Below are 14056 nucleotides of genomic sequence, written 5' to 3' on the forward strand. Positions count from 1 at the left end.
GAGTTTGGAGAAAATATTTATTGTTTCCAGAGGTTCTATGTCTGCCAAATGTTTCTCAAAAGAGAGTTGACGTGATTGGGGGAAATATAGTAATTTCTTTCTCGTTCTAGAACCAATATGGTAACTGCTAGCCACATTTGACTATTAAAATCAATTAAAATTAAGCACAATGAGCAGCCGGCCTATAATAGGTTCTCAATACCTGTTTCCAAAATCGAATTGACAGAAAAACTATAGTTCCTTAGAAATGATACCTATTTATTTTTCATTACAAAAAAATTCATTAAATACACTGGAAAATACAAAAAAAGTCCGAAAGTTTTTCATATGCTAATTTCGTCTTTAGTTATGCATAAATTTTTTAAAGTTGCAATTATACTAGAGTTTGAAACTTCATGTTGTACACTGTGTAATTATGTCCTCTGGCTAGACCTGTTGTGCATTGAGTCTGAAGAGGTAGGCTCTTTATGAAAGAATATTTGATGGGGGGAGGAGGTGAAGGAAATTTGTAAATCTTCTTCTCTTTAAGCATTCTTCACTGGTACCTATCTTATAACAGTTAAAACTGAATGGCATTTGAAGACCATCCTTTGACACGTGAAAAGAAGAAGGGGTGTAGCTAATTTACACCGCCAATTAAGTCCCCACGGGTAAAGTCGCAAACAAAGCAGAAAAGAAAAAAATCTAGGCAGCTGGGTGATGTATTTAATAAACTGCCAGAGCATTAACTCGAAGCACTGGCTTCGGCCTGGGGGGGCTTCCTCTCCCCGCCACCGCTCCTAAGTGTCAGGTCCACTTCTTCCGAGTCTGGGTGGGGTGGAAGGAGCACCGTGTTTTGGCACTCCTGCCTGCGGTTGGCAAAATCTGAACTGGCGTCCGTGGTCCAGGCGGGACGGGAGCCTGTGGGGGCGGGGCGTGCCGGGCGGGGGCGGAAGCGGGGCCCCGGGGCGCCAAGCACGCGCCGGGAGGCCCGCGCGCCGGTCACGTGCCGCGCGGGCCCGGCACAAATAATCCGAGCGCGCGCGCGCGCGCCCCGGCGCGCGGCGCGGAGGGGCGGCGCCATCTCGCGGACCGGCGCTACCTCGCGGAGCCGTGCCTGGCCGCCTCGCGGTCCGCCCCGTTCCCGGGACCCCGGAGACCGTCCTTCCGCAGGACCACAAGTCTCCGGCTGTGTCAGCCGGAGTCGGTGCCAGCCGTTTCATCGTCGTGGCCCCCCACCCCGGGAGCTCTGGGAGCCCGGGTGACCGCGTAGGTCAGTTTCCGTGGCCGGTTCCTGTGTGAGCGGGTTCCCCCCCTGCCTGGTGCTCCGGGAAGATCTGTCCGCCCCTGGTGGGGGATGCGCGGGCCTGTCCCGCGCGTCGCCGAGGCCGGTCAGAGTCGTGGCGTGGCGATGCTGGGCTCCCAGCCCGAGTTCGGTTTCTCCGCGGCCGCTGGCTCTCCAGCGCTGCAGCGAAGTTAGTTGTTAAAAAGTAGCAAGATGTTGGCGTTCGTTGCACTTTCACTCCGGGTGCTACGACTTCGTGCTGGTGCCACATGCATTCTTTACCAAGTCATCAGCTGCGTGCTTTCCCGGGACTTGGATTTGTGCATCGTAACTTTTAGTTTCCTACTACCGTGAGGAGACGATTCTCACTAGAAATCACGAGCTGCCCATGTGACCATCTCAGAGTGTGCCTCGTGGTTAATTCGACAAGCATGGAAGACTATCAAAGGGATTCAGAAACAGAATGAAAGATTGCCGCTGCACAATAGAAACAATGATTCATTTACCCCGTGGCCCTATTGATTGGCAGGAGGCGCTGAAAGGGTCTTTCTGATTTAGTTAATCCTAGTTTTTAATCGTCAAAGTCGTTGCTTTATGCAGACTAGGTTGTGAAGTTGAACGGTTGGCGTTGTGATATTAAGTTGACGTAAACAAGGCTGCTCCAATGTAGCAAATTCAGCTAGTAGGCTCTTGTGGATTTGATAACATAATTAGCTTTAACATCAGTGGTGTGTTTTCCCTGAAAGCTTCAGCCTTAGCATTGTAGTTGATGCATTCTGGATAGAGTTCGGAATATCCGCACCTCTTTGCTAAGCATTTGGAAGATAATTTTGTTGACTTTGAGGGCTAGATGTTCGCGTACTAATCCTGAGAACAACGAATTTTACGCAGCCAGTATTGTAGGTATAATTTCTGAATTCCCCAGTTGAAACTTTAAAGATCTCTGCGTCAATTACCAAATGGTTTACAAAATCCACCCTCTTCTCATCCGCTAGTTCTACAGGTGGGGGGGGGGGGGAGAAAGTTGTCAGTAACAGTTTTAAAATTTATCGCCTTTTTGTTTTCTCCCTGGCAGCATTGAACATTTGATATTCAAAACAGGAGTTAACTGCCGCCAAGTTGAGTAGATTTATCTGGAGCAGTTGTTTTAACTCTGTAGGCTTTTGCCAAGGTCTGTTTATCAGATGACACTTGCTAAACATCTCAGCAGAATCTTGTCAGCAGAAATTTGTGGTGGGTGGCTAATCCTTGTCTCTAGAGGCCCTTCAGTCTTGGAGGTATTATTTAAGCAGGACTTAAACCTGTAAATCAGAGCAGCTAGAAGTTGTTTCTAAAAAGCATCACTCCCCCCCACGCTTCCCTTAGGACAGAGGGAAGTACTTGTTTTGAATCAACAGTAGGTAGGGGAATACAGCCAGGTTTGTGTTTTTGTTTTGTTTTTTTAGGATAACATGGCGCAGTGCCTGTTAAATTTTTCTGTTCGTAGTTTTATTTTACAGGTACATCTGTATATTTAATCTTTTCAAGTTGGAACTTTAGCCCTTTCTTACCTCTTCACATTAAAAGCTGAGCTTTTGTACTTTGTGTATTCACTGAGAAAAGTAGTAGAAAGTAGCAATCAGCTTAATGAATATTATGTGAAGGAGAGAATGAGCTAGCAGGTGCACATGAGAAATTTGAAGTGGTTGGAAACCCTGTCAGTTCTTTCAAGCCAAGTCTGGTGGTAATCAGAACTTTTTGAATGACTAGTAAATTCTTTACAGTTCCTAGAAAGAGGGCAGGTGTGAGCCATGTAAGCACCCAATTTTACCAATCTTGCCAGAATTCATTAATGAAGTGTTAGACACCATCAGGTACTTTGTACAATTTAAATTGATGATTATGATGTCATATAAGTATCTTACAGGATACTCTTGATCCCTAGAAATGTTGGATTTTCCCTCACTTATCTGACTTAAGCCACTATAAGGTAGGCAAGTATAAGAAATAGTTCTAAAGCTTTTTCACTTAAGTATAGTTGACATACAGTGTTGTTAGTTTCAGGTGTACATCCTGGTTATTGCACATTCTGTACATTAAGCTATGCTTACCATGATAAATGTAGTTACCGTCTGTCACTATATATAATTTTTAACACTTTCAGTAAGAGGAAGTACCAGGTCACTCACTTTCAGTTCTTGTATTAGGCAGCAAATAGGAAATATCTGTGTAGTGAAAACAGTCTTTAACTGTCCATTTTCCTATCCTGTGATAGTGGAAAGTAACCACATGTTTTTACTTTGTTAAAGCTTTTCTTTAAAGAGACACTTCTGACGATATGGTAGATAACCGGTCAGTATTATTATGTATACCTAATTTGATTAAGTTTGGAAGATAATTTTCAAATGTGAAATCAAAATGGAAAACATTTAAATACCTTTTATCTAAAATTTAAGGAATTTTATCATTAAAAGGTAACAAACTCCGTGTTAGAGTATTTTTACTATTTAGAACTGGATTTATCAAATACGTGGACTTTTCTGCCCTTGGCTTCTACAGATCCAAACTGCTTGAAACAGTAGTTAATAATTTTCAGAATCTGTCAAGTTCAAATCCAAATCAGGGTTGCATCTAAGAGTTCTTGGTTATTGCAGCACCTAAAATGTATAGCAACCTAAGATTAATTTAAACAATTTCATGAAGCAGGGCCAACAAGCTTAGATAATTTTCACAGATTTCGATTAACACTTTAAACCAAATAAAGGTAAAATAAATACACAGCAAGTAGGATTATTCTTTTTTTATGTTTGTAGGGCATCCAGGTTCGTGTGAGTACGTGACAAATATGGGGAAGAGAAAATAGTGTAAATATGTCAAATATAAAGTAAATAATTTGGAATAAACATTTTTACATTGACTTCAGTGGTTTACAAAGTGTAGTGTGACATTACAATTTTAGCTACTTCTCTATCCTTTCTCCTCCAAAGGAAGCAATGCTATCAGGGCACAAAGGCTTATTGGAAGGAAGTTGTAAAGTTTCACTGAATTAATAATTGACTTTTTAAAAAAGATTTTATTTATTTATTTGAAAGAGCACACAAGCAGGGGGAGCAGCAGGCAGAGGGAGAAGCAGGCTCCCCACTGAGCAGGGAGCCCTGATGTGGGACTCGATCTCAGGACCCTGGGATTATAACCTGAGCCGAAGGCAGACGCTTAACGACTGAGCCACCCAGGCGCCCACAAATTTATATGTGTACATATGTACATACATACAGGTGTATCATCACATTAGAGAACTCACTGATTATTTGCTAGGAGTTAGTAAGATTAAGGGCAAAATTTATTTTCTTGCTATTGCCATGTTTTTACATAGTAACTTCAATTTTTAATATTTTCCTCACTTTAAGAGAATGTGGTAATGGGGGGAAAAACTCACATTGAGCGCTAGCTACTCTGCAATGCAGTGCTAACTAAGTGCACTACAGTTGTTTATGTTAGATTTAGTTTGTAAAATATGTTCATAAATTTAATTTTTCTCACTATTCAAATTCCTAGTATGCATTGTGTTTCAAATATTATTGTAATAATACCAAGCATAAAAGCGGTATATCTGAGAATTTTTAAAATCACAACATGTAGTCATGGTAAATTTTGAATAATTAGGTTCCCTTTGACTTTGATAGTACAAAAGCTATTTGACAATTGTAAGCCATAATTCAGAGCTCCCTGACTTTTTTTGTTGTAAAGTACACATGATATAATTTTTTTTTTTTTTTTACCATTTTTAAGTATGCTATTCAGTGGCATTAAGTACATTCACATTGTTGTGCAAGCATTACCACTATCCATCTCTAGAACTATTTCATCATCCCAAACAGGAACTCCCCACTCCCTCCTCCAGCTCCTAGTAACCAATATCCTATTTTCTATGGATTTGTCTACTCTAGGTACCTCCTATAAATGGAATCATATAGTATTTGCCCTTTTGTGTCTGACTGATTTCACTTAGCATATGTTCAAGGTTTGTAGATGTTGTAGTGTGTCAGAATTTTCAACGCTGACTAATAATCCATTGTATGTATATACCACACTTTTTACCTATTCACCTGTCACTGGACACTTAGATTGCTTCCACCTCTTGGCTACTGTGAAGAATACTGCTGTGAACGTGGGTGAGCAATTATCTGTTCAAGTCCCTGCTCTAATTCTTTTGGGTATATTGTGGGTCATATTTTAATTCTGTGTTTAAGTTTTGAGAAACTGCTATACCTTCCTGATGTTTTAGGATGCCCAGTGAAATGGTGTTCTATGTATGACTGAATAAAGTTAGCCTGATATCTTTGAATCTTAACTTTTTAAATACTGTTAAGAACTCAAAGGACAAATTGTTTAGTATTTTGAGTTTATGGTACTCAGGTGAATTAACTGTTGAACTTTATTCTTTGATTTCTTTAGGAATTTTCTACTTTGATTCTGTAGAAATTAAACCTGAACAGTAAAGGAAAATAGCAATTCAGCTTACAATAGACCTCCAGCCAAATTTAGCATGTCACGATTGTCCTTTAGGCTACAAGTTTTAGGGTCTTTGCCAAAATGTCAAGAGTTGTGAGGACTACGGAATTTATCCACTGTATTGAATGGGCATTTAGTGGCATGGATGGACTGACTTATCAAGTATGGCGATCAGTTTAATTAGGTAATTTACAGTGTTTATAAAACAAAATATAAATTTCCTTTCTACAAAATAATTTAGAAGCCTAGCTTCCTCAGGAAGGATGGGAAATAGGCAAAATAGTCTGGAGTCTCCCAGTTTTTGAAGCTCAAAATATTTTTTGTCTAGTTATTTCCTTGAAAACATTCTCTTGGTCATTAAAAATCTCCATGTATTTTAAAGAGAGAGCTTGGAATTGCATGAATGTGAAAAGAGCAGTTGAAAATATCCACAAAATAATGGTGAAAAATACTTGTTGATAGGCTATGGCTCAGATCCATTCTGATCAGCTGCATTAACGAATTGCCTTTTTCTTAAACATCAGAGACAAAGCCCCTTTCTGAAATAAGCTCATGATTCCAAAGAATGTTTTTTTAAAAATCTGTTCAACCTGTGAATTTGGATTCTTTTATTTGGCTTTTTTCCCTAAAGTTAACTATTAATCCTAGAAATTAGTTGATTTATAAATTAGAGATGTATCAAATAGTAATGCTTAGTAATTCTAGAGAGTGTATATATATATATATATATATATTTTTTTTTTTCTTTTTTGGTGTGATTTTAATTTCCTGTGACATATAAGAAAGAAAAAAACTTTGGGCGCCTGGATGGTTCAGTTGGTTAAGTCTCAGACTCTTGGTTTACTCAGTTTTTAAATTACAGACATTTTTGGAATTGTGCAATTTGACTGTTAGAATAAAATGTATTCTTACTGTTTTCTGATCTTAACACTTATAAAATGATTTGTTCAGGGGAGTAAGTTTTAAATGTATATGTGATTTTATAAACTTGTTTCTACGGGGAGATAGAAAGTGTCAGGTCCCCCCCCCCCCCCCGTGCCCCACCCCTCCTTTCTAAGGTAATAGAAGTTTATAAAAGAAATGTAGGGGAAATGTATTAGGAATTTATCTTCAAGGATATTACTTGAGTCCTAAGTTTTACAGTCAGCAAACTTGTGGAATTGGCTAGGCCTGCTGATAAACTAATTAGTTTTGATGGATGTGGGGTTAAAATTGCTTTGAAAGTGACAGCTTGTCCAAGTTGCCGTAAGAATGTTTTTGAATCAAACAGGCACCTCCATTAAAACCCATGGGAGTTAGGCAGAGAACCGCAAGAGATTTCCTTTTTCTTTTTCTCCTGTTTTGGTGAAATTTAACTGGCTTTGTTCCCCTCTTAATTTAAAAATAAAACAATCTGTATTTTATTTACCTCTTACACTCCCCCCCCTCCCCCCCCATTCCTGTCTTTTAGTAAGAGTTCTCTCCAACCCTGTAAAGATACCTAAGACTGTTTCTCTTCTGAGGAAATTGGTAGCCATCGGACGGAAGTTCTTCCTGGGCTACCTAGCCTCCCCCACCAGCCCCTTAAGCACCATCTGCCCTGCCTGTGGCCTCTGTGCCATGTTGCTTTCTCTTGGGCTTTTTATCCACCTACTTTAGGCCCCTCTAGGAGCTTATCAATCCCACATCCCTTCTTTTTCTTTATGTCCAGCTTTTCCTGTTTCTGGCTCTTTCCCCGCGGCCTGTAAACAGGCCCAGGTATCTAATATCCTAAAACTGGAGCTACCACTAGCTCTTCAGAATGAAGTTACTTTAAAGGAGTCTGGTGCCGTCTCTCCTTAATATCCCTCATTCATTCCTCAATGTACCCTCCTCCGTTTTTTTTGTTGTTGTTGTTAAGATTTTATTTATTTGCGAGAGAGAGAATGAGAGACAGCATGAGAGGGAGGAGGGTCAGAGGGAGAAGCAGACTCCCTGCTGAGCAGGGAGCCGGATGCGGGACTCGATCCAGGGACTCCAGGATCATGACCTGAGCCGAAGGCAGTCGCTTAACCAACTGAGCCACCCAGGCGCCCCCCCCCCCCTTCCGTTTTTGCCTCTATCATTTGCACTGCAAGTATTCTTGAGTTCATCAGTGACCTCTGATTGGCCAAACCAGCCAGTGTTTTCAGACATTGGCCTGGTGCTTCCTTTAACATTTCACACCCATCTTCTGACCCCTTTGAAACTCTGTCCTCTCTTGGTTTCAGTGCTATCACCCTCTTCTGTCCCCTTCTCCAACCTTAGTCCTTCTCTGCTAGATCATAATCACTGGCCTCCTTCCCTTAAATGTTGTTTTTCTCCCTGTGAGCGATCGTATTTACTCCTCTGACTTTAATGACCACAGATACGCTGATGCCTGACTCCCACCATGTGAATTCTAGCCAAGAACTGTGTGCTTCTGCTCAAGCTGCTGCCTGGACCTCTTCCTGTTTCCCAGAGGAGTTTCAAACTCCTCACTCCTGACACAGAATCACAGCTTCACCCAGGACCGTTCCTTTCCTGACATTTGTCCGTGTTAGCAACTTTCTTCACCCTGCTGGTCTTGGTGAGCTTTCATTCTTCAAGTTCCAGGTTAAAAGTCACTTTCTCTGTGATTCCTTCTATAACTGATGCACACGAAGAGCTGATCATGCCCTTTGTCCTATACAGTCACTGCCCCTTGCACACCTTACTATTCTTGGCACGTTCGCCCTGTTTCTGAAGGGCAGACATTGTGTGGTCATCCTTGTGCCTCCAGTTCCTGTAGCAGCCCGTCTTTGGTAGGCATTAACAACTGCTGTGCTTAATATGGTATTACAATGGACTGTTTAAGTGGGTAAGATTTATTTTTATTTTTATCATTTTATTTTTTTTTCATCGTAAGTGCACTCTTTAATCCCCATCCCCTGTTTCCCCCATCCCCTCATCCTCTCCCCTCTGGTAACCATCAGGTTGTTCTCTTATCGTTATTACTATTAGACTCTTTCTTGGTTTTCTCTCTCATTTTTCCCTCTTTGCTGGTTTTATTTCTTAAATTCCAAATATGAGTGAGAGCATATGGTATTTGTTTTTCTCTGACCTATTTTGCCTAGCATTATACTCTCTAGCTCCATCCATGTCCTTGCAAATGGCAAGATTTCATTCTTTTTCACAGCTGAATAATATTTGTGTGTATGTGTGTACATCTTCATCAGTGGACACTTGGACTGCTTCTGTAGTTTGGCTTTTGTAAATAATGCTGCAATAAACATAGGGATGCATATATCCCTTTGAATCAGTCTTTTTGAATTTTGGGTCTAAGTACCCAGCAGTGTGATTCCTGGATTGTAGGGTAGTTCTATTTTTAATTTTTTGAGGAATCTCCATACTATCCTCCAAATGCACCAGTTTGCATTCCCACCACAGGGCACGAGGGCTCCTTTTTCTCCACATCCTCACCAACACTTCTTTCTTGTTTTGTTGATTTTAGCCATCCTGACAGGTGTGAGGTGATACCTCATTGTGGTTTTGATTTGTATTTCCCTGAGAATGAGTGATATTGAGCATGTTTTCATGTGTCTGTTGGCCATCTGGATGTCTTCTTTGGAAAAATGTCTGTTCATGTCTTCTGCCCATTTTTAATTGATTATTTTTTGTTGTTGAGTTGTAGAAGTTCTTCATATATATATGAAGTTTATTATTTTTTTTTATTCGCTACATCCATTGTGGGGCTTGAACTCACGACCCTGAGATCAAACGTTGCACACTCCTCCAACCGAGCCAGCTATCCACCTCTAAGTTATGTATTTTGAATACTAACCTTTTATCAGGTATGTCACTTTGCAAATACCTTCTTCCATTCAGTAGGTTGTCTTTCAGTTTTGCTGATTGTTTCCTTCACTGTGTGGAAGCTTTTTATTTTGATATTGTCCCACCAGTGTATTTTTGCTTTTGTTTCTCTTGCCTCAGGAGATCTATCTAGAAAAATGTTGCTATGGCCAATGTCAGAGAAATTACTGCCTGTACTGTCTTCTAGGATTGTATGGATTCACGCCTCACATTTAGTCTTTAATCCATTTTGGGTTTATTTTTTTGTGTGGCATAAGACAGTGGTCCAGTTTCATTCTTTTGCCTGTGGCTGTCCCATTTTCCCAACACCATTTGTTGAAGAGACTGTCTTTTTCCCATTGCATATTCTTGCCTCCTTTGTCAAAGATTAATTGACCACATAATTGTGGGTTTATTTCTGGGCTCTGTCTTGTGTTCAGTTGATCTATGTATCTTTTTTTGTGCCAGTACCACAGTGTTTTGATTATTACAGCTTTGTAGTGTATGTTAAAATCTGGGGTTGTGAGATCTCCAGTTTTGTTCCTTTTCAAGATTGCTTTGGCTACTTGAGGTCCTTTGTGGTTCCCTACAAATTAGGATTGTTCTAGTTCTGTGAAAAATGCTGTTTGTGTTTTGATAGGGATTTCATTAAATGTGTAGATTGCTTTGGGTAGTATGGACATTTTAATAATATTTGCTGTCGTCCATGAGCATGGAATATCTTTCCATTTGTTTTTGTCATCTTCAATTTCTTTTATCAGTGTTTTATAGCTTTAAGAGTACAGGTCTTTGATCTTCTTGGTTAAGTTCTTTCATAGGTATTATTTTTGTTGAAATTGTAAATGGGATTGTTTTCTTAATTTCACTTTCTGCTACTTTGTTATTAGTTTATAGAAATGCAGTGAATTCCTATGATTTTCTATCCTGTGACTACTGAATTCATTTATTAGTTCTGATAGTTTTTTGGTGGAGTCTTCAGGATTTTCCAGATACAGTATCACATCATCTGCAAATAGTGGAAGTTTTACTATTTCCTTACCAATTTGGATGCCTTTCATTTCTTGTCTCATTGCTGTAGCTAGGACTTCTAGTACTATGTTGAATAAAAGTGGTAAATTTGATATCCTTGTCTTGTTCCTGATACTAGGAGAAAAGCTCTCAGTTTTTCATCATTGAGTATGATGTTAGCTGTAGGTTTTTTATATATGGCCTTTATTATGCTGAGGTGTGTTCCCTTTAAACCTACTTTGCTGAGGATTTTTATGAAGAACGGATGCTGTACTTTGTTAAATGCTTTTTCTGCATATAGTTAAAGGATAAAAACCATATGATCATTTCTCTTTTGATGTATCACTTTGATTGATTTGTGCATATTGAGCCACCTTTGCATCCCAGGCATAAATCCCACTGGATCATGGTGTATGATTTTTTTAAATGTATTGTTGGATTTGGTTTGCTAATGTCTGAGGATTTTTGCATCTGTGTTCATCGGAGATATTGGCCTATAGTTCTTTTTTTTGTAGTGTCTTTATCTGGTTTTGGTATCAGGGTAATGCTGGCCTCATGGAATGAATATGGAAGCTTTCCTTACTCTTATTTTTTGGAATAGTGTGAGAAGAATAGGCATTATTATTCCTTGAAATGTTTGGTAGAGTTCTTCTGTGAAACCATCTGGTCCTGGACTTTTGTTTTTTGGGGAGTTTTTTGGTTGCTGATTCAATTTCATTGCTGATAATCTGTTCAGATTTTCTAGTTCTTCTTGATTCAGTTTTGGGAGGTTATGTTTCTAGGAATTGATCCATTTCTTCTGTCCAATGTGTTGGCACTAATTTTTCATAATATTCTCTTATAGTCTTTATTTCTGTAGTGTCGATTACTTCTCTTTCACTTCTGATTTTATAGGAGTTCTCTCTCTCCCTCTCTGAGTTTGAGTAAAGGTTTATCAATTTGTTGATCTTTAAAAAAAAAAAACAAAACAACTAGCTCCTTGTTTCATTGACATTTTGCTATCATTTTTAATATTCAAATATCTTTTTCTGCAGTTTTGTATTTTCATACAGTATCTTGGTTTTGTTTCAGAATATAATTTCACTCTCTAAAGATTAGGTTTTATTTAACTTTTTCTCTGAAATTTTTTTTCAAGTTGCTTTTTTTTTTGCCTCTTTGGTTCTAGACTCTTTCATGTTTTAGAGGTTTTCTTCAGATGTCTTGTCACCTTTAGCTATTGGCTTTTAATAGGAACTAGAAAGTGATTGGAAATTGAGAAAGTAGGGGAACCTTGTTGACTGCCAACTCTACTGTAAGATTCATCTGGCTTAGCCATTTGTTGGGAGCTGCTAGTGTTGTCTTGGAACATGTTATCTTTTAGAAACTGTAACCAGCTCAGTCTTCTCCTGGCTGTCAGCGTTAGGAATGCTGATTAGGGAAGAGGGCGGGGGTCATGGTGTTCACTGAGCATAGGCTGCTACTTTTTGAAACGATCCTTCAACTGTCTTCCATCCTCCAGTCTGTAGAATATTTCTTTTAGCTTTCCTAGAGGATTTATTTAACCAGTCCCCTATTGATGGATATGGACTTAATACCCTTTTAACTATTGTAAATAATGCCGTCCTTATGAACATGCTTATAAAATAATCTTATGTAAGTATTTTTATAAGATAGATTCCTAGAAGTAGAGTTTCCCTGGGAAAGTAAATGGTATATGTGTATTTTTATTTTTTAAATTGTAAAATATGCATAAGATAATGTTTACCATCTTAGAAATGTTTATGTACACTTCAGTAGTATTAAATATATTAATAATATGTCCTACCATTACCACCATCCAGCTTTAAACTTTAAAACTTTTCTTATAAAACTGAAATTCTATACCCAATAAATAGTTCCCCATTCTCCTCTCTCCCAAGTCCCTGACAACCACCATTCCACTTTCTCTGATTTTGACTACAGTGCTCTAAGTACCTCATAGAAGTGGAATCATACAGTATTTGTCTTTCTGTGACTGGCTTATTTCACTTAGCATAATGTCCTCATAGTTAATCCATGTCTTAGCATATTGCAGAAATTTCTTCCTTTCTAAACATTGAAAAATATTCTGTTGTATGTATATACCATATTTTGCTTAACCATTCATCTGCCAGTGGACACTTATGTTGCTTTCATGTTTTAGCTATTGTGAATAATGCAGCCATGAACATAGGTGTACAAATACCTCTTCGAGACCTCACTTTCAGTTCTTTTGGGTATATATCCAGAAGTGAAATTGCTGTATCATAGGGTAATTCTATTTTTAATTTTTTGAGAAATCACTAATTTGTTTTACACAGCGACAGTACCATTTTACATTCCTACCAACAGTGCACAGGATTCTAATTTTTTCACATCTTTGACAATACTTGCTTTCTGCTTTCTTTTCATAGTAGCCTTATTAATGGGTATGAGGTGATATCTCATTGTAGTTTTAATTTGCATTTTCCTAATCAGTGATGTGGACTGTCTTTTTGTGTCTTTATTGGTCATTTGCATATTTTCTTTTTTTAAAAGATTTTATTTATTAGAGAGAGGCAGACTCCCTGCTGAGCGGGGAGCCTGATCATGACCTGAGCTGAAGGCAGATGCTTAACCTGCTGAACCATCCAGGTGCCTCGGCCATTTGCATATTTTCTTTGGAGAAATATCTGTTCAAGTACTTTGTGTTTTTGTTTTGTTTTTAATTGGGATTTGCTTTTAAAAGATTTTATTTATTTGAGAGAGAGAGAGCAAGAGCAAGCAAGCACAAATAGGGGGAGGGGCAGAGGTAGAAGCAGATGCCCCGCTGAGCAGGGAGCCCAGCGTGGGGCTCCATCCCAGGACCCTGGGATCATGACCTGAGCCAAAGGCAATCGCTTAACTGACTGAGCCACCCAGGTGCCCCTTGAATTGGGTTTTGAGTTCTAGAAGTTCTCTGTATATTTCGGATACTAATCCCTTATCACATACATGATTTGCAAATATTTTCTCTCATTTTGTGACTTGTCTTTTTACTCTGATAGTGTCTTTTTGATGCACAGAATTTTAAAATTTTCATGGTGTCCACTTTGTCTATTTTTTTGGTTACCCATGTCCTTGTATCCAAGAAATCATTGCCAAAACCAGTATCATGAAGCTTTTGCCCTATGTTTTCTTCTGAATTTTAAGTCTTATATTTAGATCTTTGATCCAGTTTGAGTTAGTTTTTGAATACAATGTTAGGTAGAGGTTCAACTTTATTCTTTTCCATGTGGATTTTCAGTTTCCCCATCATTTGTTGATGACTGTCCTTTCCTCATTGAATTGTCTTGGCAGTCTTATAAAAATTCATTTGACCGTATACACAAGGATTTATTTCTGGCTTACCTGTTCTATTCCATTATTTTATATGTTTGTCTTTATGCCAGTACCACAGTGTTTAATTACAGTAGCTTTGTAATAAGTTTGAAATCAGGAAGTATGAGTCCTCCAGCATTCTCCTTTTTC

General features: G+C 38.9%; 1 protein-coding gene across 4 annotated transcripts in view; it reads left to right on the plus strand.

Moving 5' to 3' along the window:
• Positions 1-1042: 1042 nt before the first annotated feature.
• The window catches only part of OSBPL1A (oxysterol binding protein like 1A), a 223953-nt gene continuing 210939 nt past the window's right edge, over positions 1043-14056 (plus strand). For 2 of the 4 annotated variants that reach the window (XM_045886911.3, XM_064577797.1), the window contains exon 1: positions 1044-1252. The gene's annotated coding sequence lies outside the window, so the exon portion shown is untranslated. Of the gene's footprint in view, positions 1253-14056 lie in introns of all 4 variants that reach the window. The other 2 variants (XM_045886910.3, XM_045886912.3) reach the window with 2 other exon arrangements.

This window comes from Mirounga angustirostris, unplaced genomic scaffold, assembly GCF_029215605.1.
Source record: "Mirounga angustirostris isolate CCGP_5_RB_7025 unplaced genomic scaffold, mMirAng1.0.hap1 SCAF_14, whole genome shotgun sequence".
NCBI lineage: Eukaryota > Metazoa > Chordata > Mammalia > Carnivora > Phocidae > Mirounga > Mirounga angustirostris.